General features: G+C 46.4%; 1 protein-coding gene across 1 annotated transcript in view; it reads left to right on the forward strand.

The window, feature by feature from the left end:
- The first annotated feature begins 15,290 nt into the window (after positions 1–15,290).
- Positions 15,291–16,283, forward strand: part of LOC140387412 (kelch-like protein 25) — a 76,591-nt gene continuing 75,598 nt past the window's right edge. Inside the window, exon 1 of the mRNA XM_072470496.1 lies at positions 15,291–15,378. The gene's annotated coding sequence lies outside the window, so the exon portion shown is untranslated. The remainder of the gene's footprint in view (positions 15,379–16,283) is intronic.

The following is a 16,283-nucleotide window of genomic DNA, read 5'->3' on the forward strand; positions in this document are numbered from 1 at the left end:
GATAAGCCCCAGCTTCTCGAATCCATTCATGTAACTAAAGACGTTCATTGCTGGAACCACTCTCATATATCTAAAGGCCATTCCCTCCTAAAGTAAGAAACGCGCCATATACTTTGCTGGAGTCTGAAAAACAACTGTTCACCACTGCTCTTTATCCTGTCGCTCAGCCAACTTTGAATCCATGGCAGCCATTTCCATTTTTATTACATGAGCTCTTATATGACACTTTATCAAGTGCCTTTAAGAAGTTCATGCACACCACATCAACCACATTATTGAATCTACTCTTTCTGATACCTCATCAAAAAACTCAATCATGTTAGTTAATCACAATTGAACTTTAACAGATCCGCACTGACCTTTCTTAATGAATCCAGACTTATCCAATGACTGTTAATTTTGTCCTGAATTATTGTTCCTTAAAGTTATTCCATCACCGAAGTTAAACTGACTGGTCTGTAGCTGCGAGGCTTATCTTTGCCCCTTTCTTTGGACAAAGTTAATACTTAGGAGAGCTGATAGAACATTACCATTTATTGCGAGGAGAATTGAATATGCAAGTAGAGAGGTTTAGCCTCAGTTGTACAAGACACTGGTGAGTACGCACCTGGAGTACTGTGGGATTAGTGATGGTATCCTTATTTAAGGAAGGATGTAAATGCATTAGAAGCAATTCGGAGAAGGTTTACTCAACTAATATCAGGAATGGGGGGTGGGTTCTCTTCTGAGGAAACATTGAACAGGTTAGGTTTGTACCACTGGAGTTCAGAAGAGAAAGAGATGACTTGATTGAAATGTATAAGATCCTGAGGGGTATTGACAGGGTGGATGTGATGAGGATGTTTCCTCTTATCAAGAATCTAGAACTAGGGGTCACTGCTTAAAAATAAAGGGGCCGCCCATTTAAGACAAACCTGAGAAGCAAGTTTTCTCTCAGAGGTTTGTGAGTCTTTGAAATCCCTTCCTCAGAAGGCGGTGGAAGCAGATCATTTGAATGTTTTCAAAACAGTGGGAGATAGATTCTTGACTAGCAAGGTTATCAGAGCATAGTGGGAGGTTACAGTCAGATGAGCCACAATCTTATTATATTATTATTAACTCGTATGTTTGTATTTGAAATTCTCCAGCTTCCAGACACCATCCCTGTATCTAAGGAGGATTGCACGATGATAGCCAGTGCCTCTTTAATTTCCTCTGGTGGGGGCCGGTTTAGCTCAGTTACATGGATGGCTGGTTCGTGATGCAGAGCGAGGCCAACAGCATGGGTTCAATTCCAGTACCAGCTGAGGTTATTCGTGAAGGCCCCGCCTTCTCAACCTTGCCCCTCGCCTGAGGTGTGGTGATCCTCAGGTTAAATCACCACCAGTCAGCTCTCCCCCTCAAAGGGGAAAGCAGCCTATGGTCATCTGTGACTATGAGTACTTCACTTTACTTTTAATTTCCTCCCTTATTGTCCTCAGTATCCTCAGATTCATTGCATTTTGTCGCGACTTATCACTATAAGTACACTTAAGGGGAGGCGGTGACACCCCAGTGTCTGTCACTGGACTAGTAAAACCAGAGACCCAGAGTAATGCTCTGGAGACCCAGGTTCATATCCCGCCCCTGCAGATGGTGAAATTTAAATTTAATAAAAATCTGGAATTAAAAGTCTAATGATGACAATGAAACCATTGCCGATTGTCGTAAAAACCATCAGGTTCACTAATGTCCTTTAGGGAAAGAAATCTGTCGGCCTTAACAGGTCTGGTCTACATGTGACTCCAGACCCACAGCAATATCATTGACTCTTAACTGTCCCCTCACGAGCAATTAGGGATGGGCAATTAATGCTGGCCCAGACTGCGATGCCCATGTCTCATGAACGAATTTTTAAAATCTTTCTAGTACCTCCATTATTGATGTTTAGCCTATCAAATGTTTCAACAACCTCCTCTATCGCTATGACTTCAGCCGCATCGTCTCTAGCGAATTCCCAGCCTTTAACTTGCTCTAGTAGTCACAGTAATTTTTGGCTGGTCCAGTTAAGTTTTTGGTCAATGGAAACCTCCAGAATGTTGATCGTGGGGGATTCAGTTATGATCACGCCATTGAATGACATGGGGCAATGGTTAGATTTTCTCTTGTTAGAAATGGTTATAGCCTGGCACTTGTGTGGCATTAATGTTATTTGCCAGTTGTCAATCCAAGTTGAAATGTTGTCCAGGCTTGCTGCATTTTGACATGGACTGCCTCAGTATCTGAGGAGTTGCGATTGGTGCTGAACATTGTGCAGTCATCAACAAACATCCCCACTTCTGATTTTATGATGGCGGGAAGGCCATCGATGAAATGGCTTAAGCTAGTTAGGCCTAGGACACTACCCTGAAGAACAACTGCAGTGACGTCCTGGGACTGAAATAATCGACCTCCAACAACCACATCCTTTGTGCTAACTAAAAAAACTAAGAACATTAATTCATAAAAGTCCACCCAATATGTAAAGGACACTCCCTCATTTCCCACTGACACAGGAGTAGACAATTCAACCCCTCAAACCCATTCTGTTACTCAATTGGAATCATGGCTAACCTCTAACTCAACCTCATTTTTTCGCTTTTAATCATATCGCTCCATATTAATCAGGTATATTTTTAATTTGCCTCCCAAAACGCCATGAGTCCACATTTTAAACTAGATCATTTGGAGCACAGGACAGTAGAGTGTTTGTACAGTAGGTGTCACCATTGTAACTTGGAGGCAGTTGTTGCTGTAGATTATCCAGTCTTTTTATATTCCAGCCTTCCCGCATTCATGTATTCATACAAACAGGCACGCACACAGACAAACACCCCGTTAAGCACACTGACACACACACAGACAAACACACACACTCACAAACATGCACACGCATATCAACAAACATAGATGGACACATATGCACGTACACGTATGTATACTCAACATCCCTCATTACCCCTTCCAGTCCCCACTTTACACTCTAGAAATGTCTGCATTTTATGTGACCCATTGGTCTGGAACACACTTTTTAGCTGTGTTCATGGCAACAACTGGGATTTAAATAGTGCTTTTAACGTAGCCGAATGCCCCATGGTGCTTCAGAGGAGTTTTATCGAACAACATTTGACACCGAAACAGATAAAGAGATATTAGAATGGGTGACAAATAGCTTTGTTAGGAGGGATAGCACGGTGGCGCAGTGGATAGCACTGCTGCCTCATGGCGCCGAGGTCCCAGGTTCGATCCCGGCTCTGGGTCACAGTCCGTGTGGAGTTTGCCTGTGTTGCGTGGGTTTTGCCCCCACAACCCAAAGATGTGCAGGGTAGGTGGATTGGCCACGCTAAATTGCCCCTTAATTGGGAAAAATGAATTGGGTACTCTCAAATTTTTTTTAAAGAAAAAAAATTGCTTTGTTAGGTTTTAAGAAGATGTTTTTTTAAAAAAAGGAGATAGAGGTCAGTAAATAAAGAGGGAAGGTGTTCCAAAGTTCAGTGCCTAAGGCAAGGCGATGAAAATCAGGGACGCACAAGAAGCCAGAATTGGAGAAACACGGAAATATTGGTGGGTTGGAAGTCATCATTGAGGTAGGAAGAAGCAAATCCATCCAGGATTTGAAAACAATGAGAAGAATTTTAAAATTAGGGCATTGTGGGGTCGGAAGCCAATGTAGGTCAGTGAGTACAGGGGTGATAGTTGAACGGGACATGGTGTGAATGAGATTAATGGCAGCAGAGATTTGGATGAGTTCAAGGTGAGAGGTCAGCCATTTATAGACAGACTATAGCAAGTTGATTTGGTACTCGTGTTTCCTGGCCAAAACGACGGCCAAAATTAATTACTCAGAATGAACAGAAATTTCCTCCAATTGAATATTGGGAAGAGTGAAACCATTGCTTTTGGTCTTTCCTGCAAGGTCCATTCCCGAGTTACTGGGGGCAATTTAACTAAATGGGAACAAAGCCCCATAGCGAGTGAGTTTAGGCTGTATGTTTCCCGGCGCTCGCAGTGCCGACAAACACATGGGTGTACAACGTCACTTGCATTAAATGAACGGCCTCAGCAGGGAATGTGTGGCTGGGGCCGCACACGGCCCCGCTTTCCACGTCGGGGTGCTCCGTTCAAAGCCTCTGACGCGACCCCAACACCCCAAATCACTATGGGAGGGTTCCCGGACCCCACAACACCAGCACAGGGCACCCCCAATCAAATCCACGCAGAAAATGCCAGATTGGTACCTTGGCAATGCCCAGCAGGCAGCCAAGTGGTACTGCCAGGATAGCAGTGTCAGGGTGCCCAGGTGGCAGCAGCACTGCCAGGGTACCACCCTGCCCAAGGGGCATGCACCTGGGGGCCTCCGATCCCTGGGAGACTCCCATTAGTGCCGTTCCGTCTCTCCAAGTCTGAGATGAACTTCATATTCCTGCTATCACTAAGCCGACCTATCTCCACCACAGTAACACCTCCTGACTTTGCCCCTGTCTGAGCTCACGCTGCTGAAACCCTCACCGTGCCTTTGTTTCCTCTAGACGCAACTATTCCAATACACTCCTGCCTGCTCTCACACATCCAAAGCTCTGCTGCCCATGTCTTAACTGTTCCTTCACTGTCGCTGGGTCAAAATCCCTAACAGCACTGTGGGTGTACCTACACCACATGAACTGCAACGGTTCAAGAAGGCAGCTCACCACCATCTCAAGGGCAGTTAGGAATGGGCAATAAATGTTGGCATGGCCAGCAACACCTACGTCACTTGAATGAATAAATATTAAAAAACTAGCAGCAATCCCCATTCCCTTGGAAAATGGAGGGAAATGGGCAGTAGCTCATAAATTATCAGAGAGATGATGGTTCATATTTCATTTTGAGAATGCTCTTATCATTATTTTGCTTTCCATCTTCCATCCAGTTTCTTTCCCATTCCCCTCCCTGAAGATACCATCTCACCATGGGCAAGGGTTCCATGGGCATGGGAATGTTCATGGAACACAGCCAAGTGACTGCTCTTAATTAATAATAAACAAGTAGGCTTACATTAACACTGCAATGAAGTTACTATGAAAAGCCCCTGGTCGCCACACTCCGGCACCTCTTCGGGTACAAAGAAGGAAAATTCAGAATGTCCAAATTACCTGTCAGCGTGTCTTTCGGGACTTGTGGGAGGAAACCGGAGCACCCAGAGGAAACCCACGCAGACACAGGGAGAACGTGCAGACTCTGCACAGACAGTGACCCAAGCCAGGAATCGAACCTGGGACCCTGGCGCTGTGAAGAAACAGTGCTAACCACTGTGCTACCATGCCACCCATGGGTGAAGCAAGCAAGGAAGCATCGGCAGGCTAGTTAACTGTAGAGCTGGCATCATAGCTGGTCCCAGTCCCAGGAACACTGAAACAGGGGAAGAACATTCAGGCCCTCAGGCCATTCAATTAGATCGCGGATCATCTTCATTTTTCCACCATTTTTCCACATTCCTTCAACCAACAGGGTGGCACAGTGGTTAGCACTGCTGCCTTACAGGGAGCCGGGTTCAAATCCAACCTTGGGTGACTGTCTGTGTGGAGGTTGCACAGTCTCCTCGTGTCTGCCACGTGTTTTCTCCGGGTGCTCTGGTTTCCTTCCACGGTCCAAAGATGTGCAGGTTAAGTGGTTAAGGTTAGGTTTATGCTAAATTGTCCCTTTATCTCCAAAGGTTAGATGGGGTTACAGGGATAAGGTGTGAGGGTGGGCCTAGATAGGGTGCTCTTTCAGAGGGTTGGTGTAGACCTGATGGGCAAAATGGCCTCGTTCTGCACTGTAGGGATTCTACGATTCTATCTAACAGAAATGAAAAATATTGTCTTAATCTGGTGTCACATCACATCCACAGACAAACTTTGGGATCAGGGGCCAGATGGCTTTCCACTCTCAGGCTTCAGACTGTCCAGCATGCCCAGTGAGTTGCTGCTCAGTGAGGTGGTTGGGCATTCAAGTCCCACTCCAGCATTTGAAACAACAGTCAAGGCTGACACCCCAATGCAGCAATGAAAGGGTTCTGCACTGTTGGAAGTGTTTAACTATATGTGAGGTGCTGTTGGCCTTCTCAAGGTGGATGAAAAAGATCCCATTGCAGTTTATTGAAGAAGAGTTATCCCTAGTGCCCTGGCCAATATTTATCCCTTAATCAACATCACTAAAAAAGATATCTGGGGCGGGATTCTCCGCAATCGGCGCGATGTCCGCCGGCCGGCTCCAAAAACGGCACGAATCAGTCCGGCATCGCGCCGCCCCAAAGGTGCGGAATTCTCCACATCTTGAGGGGCCAAGCCCTCACCTTGCGGGGATAGGCCCGCACCGGACTGATTTCTGCCCCGCCAGCTGGCGCGGAAATGACTTTGCCGTGTGGCGCATGCGCGGGAGCGTCAGCGGCCGCTCACGGCATCCCCGCGCATGCGCAGTGGAGGGAGTCTCTTCCGCCTCCGCCATAGTGGAGACCATGGCGAAGGCGGAAGGAAAAGAGTGCCCCCACGGCACAGGCCCGCCCGCGGATTGGTGGGCCCCGATCGCGGGCCAGGCCACCGTGGGGGCACCCCCCGGGACCAGACCGCCCCGCGCCCCCCCCAGGACCCCGGAGCCCGCCCGCGCCGCCTTGTCCCGCCGGTAAGAGAGGTGGTTTGATTCTCGCCGGCGGGACAGGCATTCCAGCAGCGGGACTTCGGTCCATCGCCGGCCGAGAATCGCCAGGGGGGAGCCCACCAACCGGCGTGGCGCGATTCCCACCCCCGCCGAATATCCGGTGCCGGAGAATTCGGCAACCGGCAGGGGCGGGATTCACGCCAGCCCCTGGCGATTCTCCGACCCGGCAGGGTGTCGGAGAATCCCGCCCCTGGTCATTCTCATATTGTGGGATCTTATTGTCAGCTTTCCTACATTACAACAGCACCATATGTCAAAAAGTATTCCATTGGCTGTGAAGCAGGTCCAGTGGTCAGGAAAGGTGCTATATAAATGCAAGTCTTTCTGTCAGGGAACTCAGGACTGATGTGCTGGCTGAAACCAACTGGAAATTAGGGACTGGAACCTGTGATTCTCTGGTGCGTGGGGCTCAGTTACTCACTGCCCTCGTTAACCTGAACATGTTTTATTCTGCCAACACCGGGAGGTATCGCTTTCATCTGCACAGAAAAAAGTATATCTTAGTGTACACCTTATCCTAATGATAAGTCTCGCTTATCTCTCTAATTGTTGCTATAAGTCACCTGGACCTTGACTTGCTAATTTACGCTGTTGTGCAAAAACATGCAACTCGAGTTTCCTTCGCTTTTGTGAGTAATAGGGTTGGGTACGAAATATCATCACCGGCCTAATTGTAGATTGCTTTCAGCTGTGTTGAAATAGTGTTTAATTACTTGTTGTTTGGTACAGAAATGAAATAGCACTGACGCAAGTATTTAAAAGGACGGCTCTGTACAATAGGAGAGGGGGTTCGGCACATGAATCAAACAAAGCGACCTACAACATCAACTGGTTTTTGCAAATGGCGATTAAATGTTTGAAAATATCAAACCATAGTAGCCACAATAAGACAATACAATCACAGAATTAAAAAATATACTTTAATGTAATTCATTCCAACATCGTAAAAATACATTCAAAGTTCCAGGAAGGAGAGTGCAGTCCTCAGTGAGGAGAAATTAAAAATAATTGCAGAAAATGAACACAACAAAATATAATTTTGAGGCCTGCTAATGAGCTCAAGAAGCTTAAACACAGAGGGCAGCACGGTGGCGCAGTGGGTTAGCCCTGTTGCCTCACGGCGCCGCGGTCCCAGGTTCGATCCCGGCTCTGGGTCACTGTCCGTCCGTGTGGAGTTTGCACATTCTCCCCGTGTTTGCGTGGGTCTTGCCCCCACAGCATAAAGATGTGCAGGGTAGGTGGATTGGCCATGCTAAATTGCCCCTTAATTGGAAAAAAATGAATTGGGTACTCTAAATTTACAAAAAAAGAAGCTTAAAGACAGGACTCTCGGACCCAGAGACAGGACTGCCAGCAGAGGACAGGTATGTGCTATTGCGTCCACTTTTGTTCCTGAGGTTTTTGATTCACATTCGGCGCTTCTAATTTAATTACTCCATTTTAATAACTTATTATGTTTCTGAAGTACAGACCCAGCTGCCCAGTTTGACTGGGCTATCCAGAAATCCCAAACATATGAAAGCAGGAAGGGATTGGGGTTTAATTCCCCTCGCGCTGCTTTAGTTAAATTGTTCACATAAATTCCATTTGTGCTTTATTTAACATAACTCTTTACAGCTTAATTGGTATGGACTGAGTAAAAAATAAACGCAAAGGAATTTTATTTGAACACATTAACTAGTGCAGTAACTGTGTGTGTGAGAGAGTGCATTGTGGAATAAAGATTTTCATTTATATAGCGTCTTTCATTACCTCAGGTTGACCCAAAGTACTTCACAGCCAATGAAGCACTTGCGATTTGCAATCACTGTTACAATGCAGCAGCCAATTTGCACACAGCAAGATCCCACACACAGCAAGATCCCACACATAGCAATGTGATAATGACAATTTGTTTTGAGTGTGATTGATTGAGAGATCTTGAAATTTTTTTTTTTACAGTACCCAATTCTTTTTTTCCCCCCCAATTACGGGGCATTCTAGCATGCCCAGTCCTGCACATCGTTTTTGGGTTGTAGGGGTGAGTCCCACGCAGACACAGGGAGAATGTGCAAACTCCACACGGACAGTGACCCGGGGCCAGGATGGAACCCAGGTCCTCGGCGCTGTGAGGCAGCAGTGCCAACCACTGCCTCACCGTGCCGCCCTAATTGAGGGGTAAATGTTGGCCGACACACAAGGGAGAAAAACCCTCCTTCTTCGGAATAGTGCCATGGGATTTTGTTTGTCCATCTGAGAGAGTAGATTGGGTGGCAGTATGTTACTGCTCACTCGAGGAGTCGGGTTGCTGTGGCAACATGCGTATTGCAGCCTGCAACTATGGTAAGTGATGGTAGAGGCTCCAACTTATTTTTCCATTGTGTGGTTGACCAGGAATCTCTCCCGATCTTACCGACGGGCATTGATGTGTGTTGAAAAGTTTCACAACCTGCTTGGCTGCATTATGAGCACACCTTCCTTGGTTGACAAGACCTGGGGCTCAGACCCAGATCTTCTGGCTTAGAGACAGAGACACTACCCACTGCACATTTCCACAGAGAATAGATGTAGCCTTAGTTCAACATCTCATTAGAAAAGCAGCACCTCCAACATTCCTCATTGTTGCAACGCAGCATCAGCTTAAATCTTTGTGCTGAAGTCGCAAACCCACAACGTTCTGACTCAGGAGCAAGAGTGCTTCTCGCTGCCAGCTTTTAGTAGCTGTTTTCTTTCTAAACTAAAGCAAAATAGTCCAGCTATTGGGTATTTGAACTGAAAATAAAATGCTGGAAATACACTGCGGGTCAAAGAACATCATGAGGAGAAAACCAATCCACCTGAAATATGAACTTTTTCTTTTGGAATATGGGCATTGTCAACAACGCCAGCATTTATTGCCTATCCCTAATTGGCCATGAGAAGGTGGTTGTGGGTCGCCCTTTTGAAGCACTGCAATGTCCATGTGGTGAAGATGCTCCAGCAATTTTGTTAGGTAGAGAGCTCCAGGATTTTGACCCAATGATGATGACCCAAGATAGATTTGTAATATATCTGTAAACTGTTACAACTGGTCCCTGGGCAAGGTCTCCGGATGTGTTACCCTCCGTCCCCTTGTGGGAACGATCTCAGCACAAGCCCCAATTTGTTACAATTTGGAAGGGATACCCTCAATTAGTTATGCCCTCGGTGAGGAGGGATGAACCGGCTCCCTTTCTTTATTCAGCCCCCCTCAGTTGGTCACAACAAAATTACTTCCAGAAGGATCCCTTCCCTTGCCAATCCCTTTTCCCAGTCGAATATATTTTTGTTTCAAAAGAAGCCAATTTAACCAGTCTTTCTTGAGTTGAAGAAAGAGTGAGTTTATTTATAAAAAAATAAATTTAGAGTACCCAATTCATTTTTTCTAATTGAGGGGCAATTTAGCGTGGCCAATCCACCTAGTCTACACATCTTTTGGTTGTGGGGGCAAAACCCATGCAAACACGGGGAGAATGTGCAAACTCCACACGGACAGTGACCCAGAGCCGGGATCAAACCTGGGACCTCGGCGCCGTGAGGCAGCAGTGCTAACCCACTGCGCCACCATGCTGCCCAAATGTATTGTTGCATGGAGTTTTGGACCCAATGTCAAATAGTGAGTTTATTAACTACTATAATAAAACACATGCTCATAGATTCACAAAGATTAGAAATGCGAGGTCCAAAAATGAAATAAATATATAGAAATCCATCTTTGACTTGTCCTTGAGGGGTTGATAGTGAAACGTTATAGTTGGTTCTGAGATTCTAGAGTCCTGCAACTTAGCTGCAAAGTTATCCTGCTTCCCTTTCAGCTGTGGCTCTATTGTCTTGGCTTGCTTCAGCAATCAAAGAGTGAGCAAGACTTGTATTTTTACCTGCCAGAGCAGGGGGGGAACTCTGGTGTCTTTTTGTTTCTGTGCCACACACTCTGACATACCCAGCCCTGTGTTTCGGCTGGCTTTTTATCCCTTGTATATTCTGGAATGGAAAAATCCACAAAGTGGTCTAGGACATAATTTACAGGATATAATTCCTGCTGAGTTGATAATCAGCTTCCATTATCTCCACAGGAGATGACAGTTTACATCTGGATGGCTTCTTCCTTTCAAATGTTTGCCTGAGACTGAATGTGGCATTCCATCATCTCTTTCTTGGTATCACCCACATTGCAGCAATTCAGACAATGAACTTACATTCTCAGAATTTACATCCTCAGTCATCTTTACCTGGAGTGCCCATTTTTAAAAACACACGCCAATATGTCCATACGTATTTTGGGGTTTTTCTTCATCATTATGACAAAACCATAACCCCAATATGAGCCAGCATCTTCAGAAGGGCAGAGGAAAAAGGATGGAGGGGTTGTAAATACTAAATAGAAAATGTTTGCAATTACAAAATTAAGGCTGACACTCCCGTGCAATATTGAGAGAGTGCTGCATTGTTAGAAATACTGAGGTGGTGGCACGGAGGTCGTGGGTTCGATCCCGGCCCTGGGTCACTCTCCGTGTGGAGTTTGCACATTCTCCCTGTGTCTGCGTGGGTCTCACCCCCACAACCCAAAAAGATGTGCAGGGTAGGTGGATTGGCCATGCTAAATTGCCCCTTAATTAGAAAAAAAATTGGGTACTCTAAATTTAAAAAATACTGATGTGAATTCTCCACTGGCCAAATTCTCCATTCCGCTGGCAGTACACCCACACCCATGGGGGCTGGCCATAATGAGAAATCCCATTGGCTGGCACAGGAACGGAGAATCTCGCTGCCGGTGACAGCGTATTACCAGTGAACACACGGCTGAACAGGCGGAGAATTTACCTCACTGTCTTTCGGATTAAGCATTCGTGAGGACCTTGAACAGGTGGAAGTAAAAGCTCTCATGATACTATTTAGAAGAAGATCAGGAGCATTATCCTTGGTGCCCTGGTCATTATTTATCTGTCAGTCAACATCACAAAAGCAGATCATCTGGTCATCAAATAATCTTTATTGTAAGAAGTAGGCTTACGTTAACACTGCAATGAAGTTACTGCGAAAAGCCCCTAGTCGCTGTGGTGATCTCTGTAGGTGCATGCACACAAGGGGTTAATGGGTAGATAGCAGCACCACATGATCACCAGGGGGCTGGACCAACAGGGGTATAAAGGGCAGCCACACGGGGTCTCTGTCTCTCTCTCGGGTGTGCTGTGAACAGGGAAACATCAGAATCACATAGATAGTTAGTGGGGTTACATTTAGTTACAATTGTTAAATCTTGTTAACCAATTCCTAGCTCCCATGTTAAGGTAAAAAACTCACGGATTAATAGTTATAGTTACTCAATAAACCTTTGTTGTTACTGGACGAGTTCGAGTCTTCTTCAACAAGATTCAGAGGACCTCACCATCAGCCAAGGATTGAGTAACACATGTTATCGACCACGCAGGTAACACTGCATGGCACCACGGAGTGTGTTGGCCTTAACAACGAAAATAGAAACTAGCTAGCTTAGGTTCGACAGACAAGAGAAAACAAAAAAAAAGAAAAAACTCGGATAAGATATTCAGCCAAGGAAGGCAGTGCTACACTCAGATCTCTCGGGCACAAACCGGTAAGATGGAATCACTTCCAGAACCCCTCAGAACCTCTGGTAATCTCCAGTATAATTGGAAGATTTTCCTGCAACAATTAATTTGTTTCTGGAAATTAAGGGCATGACCGCTGCGCCAGATAAATAAAAAATTGCATACCTCTTAGCTGCGGCAGGGAAACCGGCCATGGAGATATATAACTCATTTACCTATGCCGAAGGGGAGGACAAGAATAAGTGGCACACAATTATTAAAAAATTTGATACCCACTGCAAATCGGAGGTGAATGAAACATTTGAACGCTTCAAGTTCACCAGGCGTATCCAAAGACCAGGAGAATCGTTCAGCTGCTTTCTCACTGACTTAAAGCTGCTGGCCCAATCCTGTAATTATGAGACCCTCCGTGACTCCCTCATCAGAGACCAGATTGTCACTGGCATTTCTGATGAGGGACTCAGAAAATCTCTCCTTAAGCACAAAAATCTTGATCTTGAAATGGCCACACAACTATGTTCTGCTCATGAAATCACTGAAGCACAATATCAACAGTTTACTTAACGGGACCAAGGCCTCCACCACGAGGTTGGAGCAGTCAAAAAGGTGGCCCAGGCTTCTCGAAGGCACTCCTCCACCGGCAATCCCGTGCGTGCGAATCTGAGTGGCCCACACACATGCGCAGTTCGCACGGAGACTGGAACCGGCTGAGAACGCTACTGCGCATGCACGAACGTGCCAGGACGACGTCATGATGTGTCATAACTGCGGACATGCCCACTTAAAAGGGCAATGTCCAGCTTATGGCAAACAGTGCCTGAGGTGTGGAAAGTACAACCACTATGCCTTCAAATGTCGAGCTGTGCTACAGATGACTTCCACGGGACAACAACTAAGACCCTGTGACGTTCGGGATGTGGCATCTATGGACCGCCAACCAATATTCAGTGATTACCTGTCCGAAAACAATGACCTTGCCTATGATGACTCCTATGGTGTGGACACGGTCACAGTCGCGGAGGAACCTTACATCACCACGCCTCATCCAAAATGCCCGAAAGTGAACAAAAAGGGGTTTAATGTCTCAAAACAAAAAATTAGTTTCCCCAGCGACAGAATGAAGCTCGAGCCTCCACTTAAAGATCCACTTACAGTTAAAGATCACTGCCGCAGCACCCTGAAACATACCGTTTGCAACACCCAAAGAGAAGAGCATAATGACAAATCCATAGCAAAAGATTTGTTCATTGACGATGATTACTCAGGGGATGAGTTCCTCATTGGACAAATAGAGCACCATGACACATCCTTGACAAGAAGCGATGATTTGCTCGCTGACAAATGCCACTCAGCCATGGATCAGTTCTCCGGATCTGATGGTCATTGCAGCAGCAACATGGGTGTCAAGTCTCTTACGAGTCTCATGGTGGTAGAATCCAAAATGGATGACAACCACATGTCATATATCCTAGCAGAAGGCGACGCCACGCAGAGAGCACAGCTCGACTCCACTGAGGGAGTGATACCGGCCTCCATAGCGAGCTCGTTGACGGGCTCCAGAATGGCCACAAGCGACGACTCCGGAGCGACAGCTGTGAACGAGGAAGACTATGACATTGTATTTGGAATACAATGTTGACAAATGTGAGGTTATCCATTTTGGTAAGAAAAACGGCAAAAGGGGTTATTATTTAAATGATAAAATATTAAAACATGCTGCTGTGCAGAGAGACCTGGGTGTGCTCGTGCATGAGTCGCAGAAAGTTGGTTTTCAGGTGCAACAGGTGATTAAGAAGGCAAATGGAATTTTGTCCTTCATTGCTAGAGGGATGGAGTTTAAGACTAGGGAGATAATGCTGCAATTGTATAAGGTGTTAGTGAGGCCACACCTGGAGTATTGTGTTCAGTTTTGGTCTCCTTACTTGAGAAAGGACGTACTGGCACTGGAGGGTGTGCAGAGGAGATTCACTAGGTTAATCCCAGAGCTGAAGGGGTTGGATTACGAGGAGAGGTTGAGTTCGAGTCTTCTTCAACAAGATTCAGAGGACCTCACCATCAGCCAAGGATTGAGTAACACGTGTTATCGACCACGCAGGTAACACTACAGACGCCACACTCCGGCGCCTGTTCAGGTACACGGAGGGAGAATTCAGAATGTCCAATTCACCGAACAAGCACTACTTTCTGGACTTGTGGGAGGAAACCCGAGCATCCGGAGGAAACCCACGCAGACACAGGGAAAACGTGCAGACTCCGCACAGACAGTGATCCGAGCCGGGAATCGAACCTGGAACCCTGGAGCTGTGAAGCAAATGTGCTAACCACTGTGCAGCTCATTGTCATGCATGTGGGACCTTGCTGTGTGTAAATTGGCTGCTGCATTTCCTACATTACAAAAATGACTACATCTCAAACCCTGCCTTAAGAAGCATCCCTCTTTTTATCATAGAATTTACACTGCAGAAGGAGGCCATTCAGCCCATCGAATCTGCACTGGCTCTTGGAAAGAGCACCCTACCCAAGGTCAACACCGCCACCCTAACCCAGTAACCCCACCCAACACTAAGGGCAATTTTGGACACTAAGGGTAATTTATCATGGCCAATCCACCTAACCTGCACATCTTTGGACTGTGGGAGGAAACCGGAGCACCCGGAGGAAACCCACGCACACACGGGGAGGATGTGCAGACTCCGCACAGTGACCCAAGCCGGAATCGGCCCTGGAGCTGTGAAGCAATTGTGCTATCCACAAGGCTACCGTGCTGTGATTGAGGAATGTGAATTAAATGGGAGGTAAGTCTGGAGGGGCTGAATGACTCCTCCTGTTTCTCTGTTACCCCCCCTTCCTCATCTTGATTGGGTGTAAATTTGGTGTAGGGGGTGTGGGTCGTCATGTGGCCCACTCCGTCTGCCATTGGACAATGTCTCAGCAGACCATCCTACCGATTGGTCCATCTATCCATCAATCATCATGTAGGCTCACTTCCTCAGCCCTCCTCCTTGCCTTTGTTGACAGGCGAGGCCCCGCCTCCCGGGCAGTTTCTGGCCCCTCCTCCCATTGTATGCTACAAAGATACATTTCGATGGGAATCCCGCACTAGATTCTGAGCACCAGGGGGACATGACCATCCCATCCAAACGTAAGTAGCAGCTTTCGTACCAAATTTAATAAGAGCATTTAAAAAAAAAATAGACCTACTCACTTCATTTTAATTCAAGGTGACTCTAAAAGGATTGTTTTGTGTTTGGAGGGGGCCGGGTGGAGTGGAACCACCCATGTCAGTTACCCTGCTGGCTGGAAATTGACATCACTGAGCTCTCTGATGGGCAAGCAACGATTTGAGTGATTTACTGTTTAATCTGTCGGCTCGATCGAGCGGTGTGTTCCCAGTCCATCCGTGGGATGTTTTTATTTGGGTTGGGGGGGGATGCAGCAGTTAAACCCGCTGTGTCTTTTTCTTTTATTACTTTTGAATGATTCGAAGCTTGTCTGGCGCTTCAGGGTTTACCGCCTGATGCCGTCTTCGATAATGCAACTTTGATTCATATGAATTTTGTTCTTTTTTTTTCAAATCAATTTATCGACAGTGCATAGGGGGCAAGTTGCAATTGCGGAAGAACTGGGCCTGTGGTGACCCCAGGATTGATTATTTGTTTTTGTTGGTTAAATATTCCCACTCCTGCAAAGCTCTCTGGCTTAACTTCTGAATTTAGTGTAATTTATTTCTTTTTTTAATGTTGGAAAGTATAGAGGAGGGGGGAGAATGGCGTCCAGCAGAGGGATCACTGCTGTACTGCTCCACACATGATTTGCTCCCCTCCTCTTGTCAATTGGCTGGGGTGGGTGGAACAGGGGGTGAGGGTGGGAAATCATTCGGGGAATATCTTGCCCCTTTCCTCATCCTTGTTTAGTGAGCTGTGCTGGCGAGTTAATGGTATACTGTATGGGGTCGTTTGGTGAGGAGCGGGCTGGGACTCCAATGATTAGTCAGCTGACAGTCAATCTACTAGTCTCTCGTGTAAAGAATTTGAAACTTAGAGCTGA

Source organism: Scyliorhinus torazame, chromosome 12 (genome assembly GCF_047496885.1).
Source record: "Scyliorhinus torazame isolate Kashiwa2021f chromosome 12, sScyTor2.1, whole genome shotgun sequence".
NCBI lineage: Eukaryota > Metazoa > Chordata > Chondrichthyes > Carcharhiniformes > Scyliorhinidae > Scyliorhinus > Scyliorhinus torazame.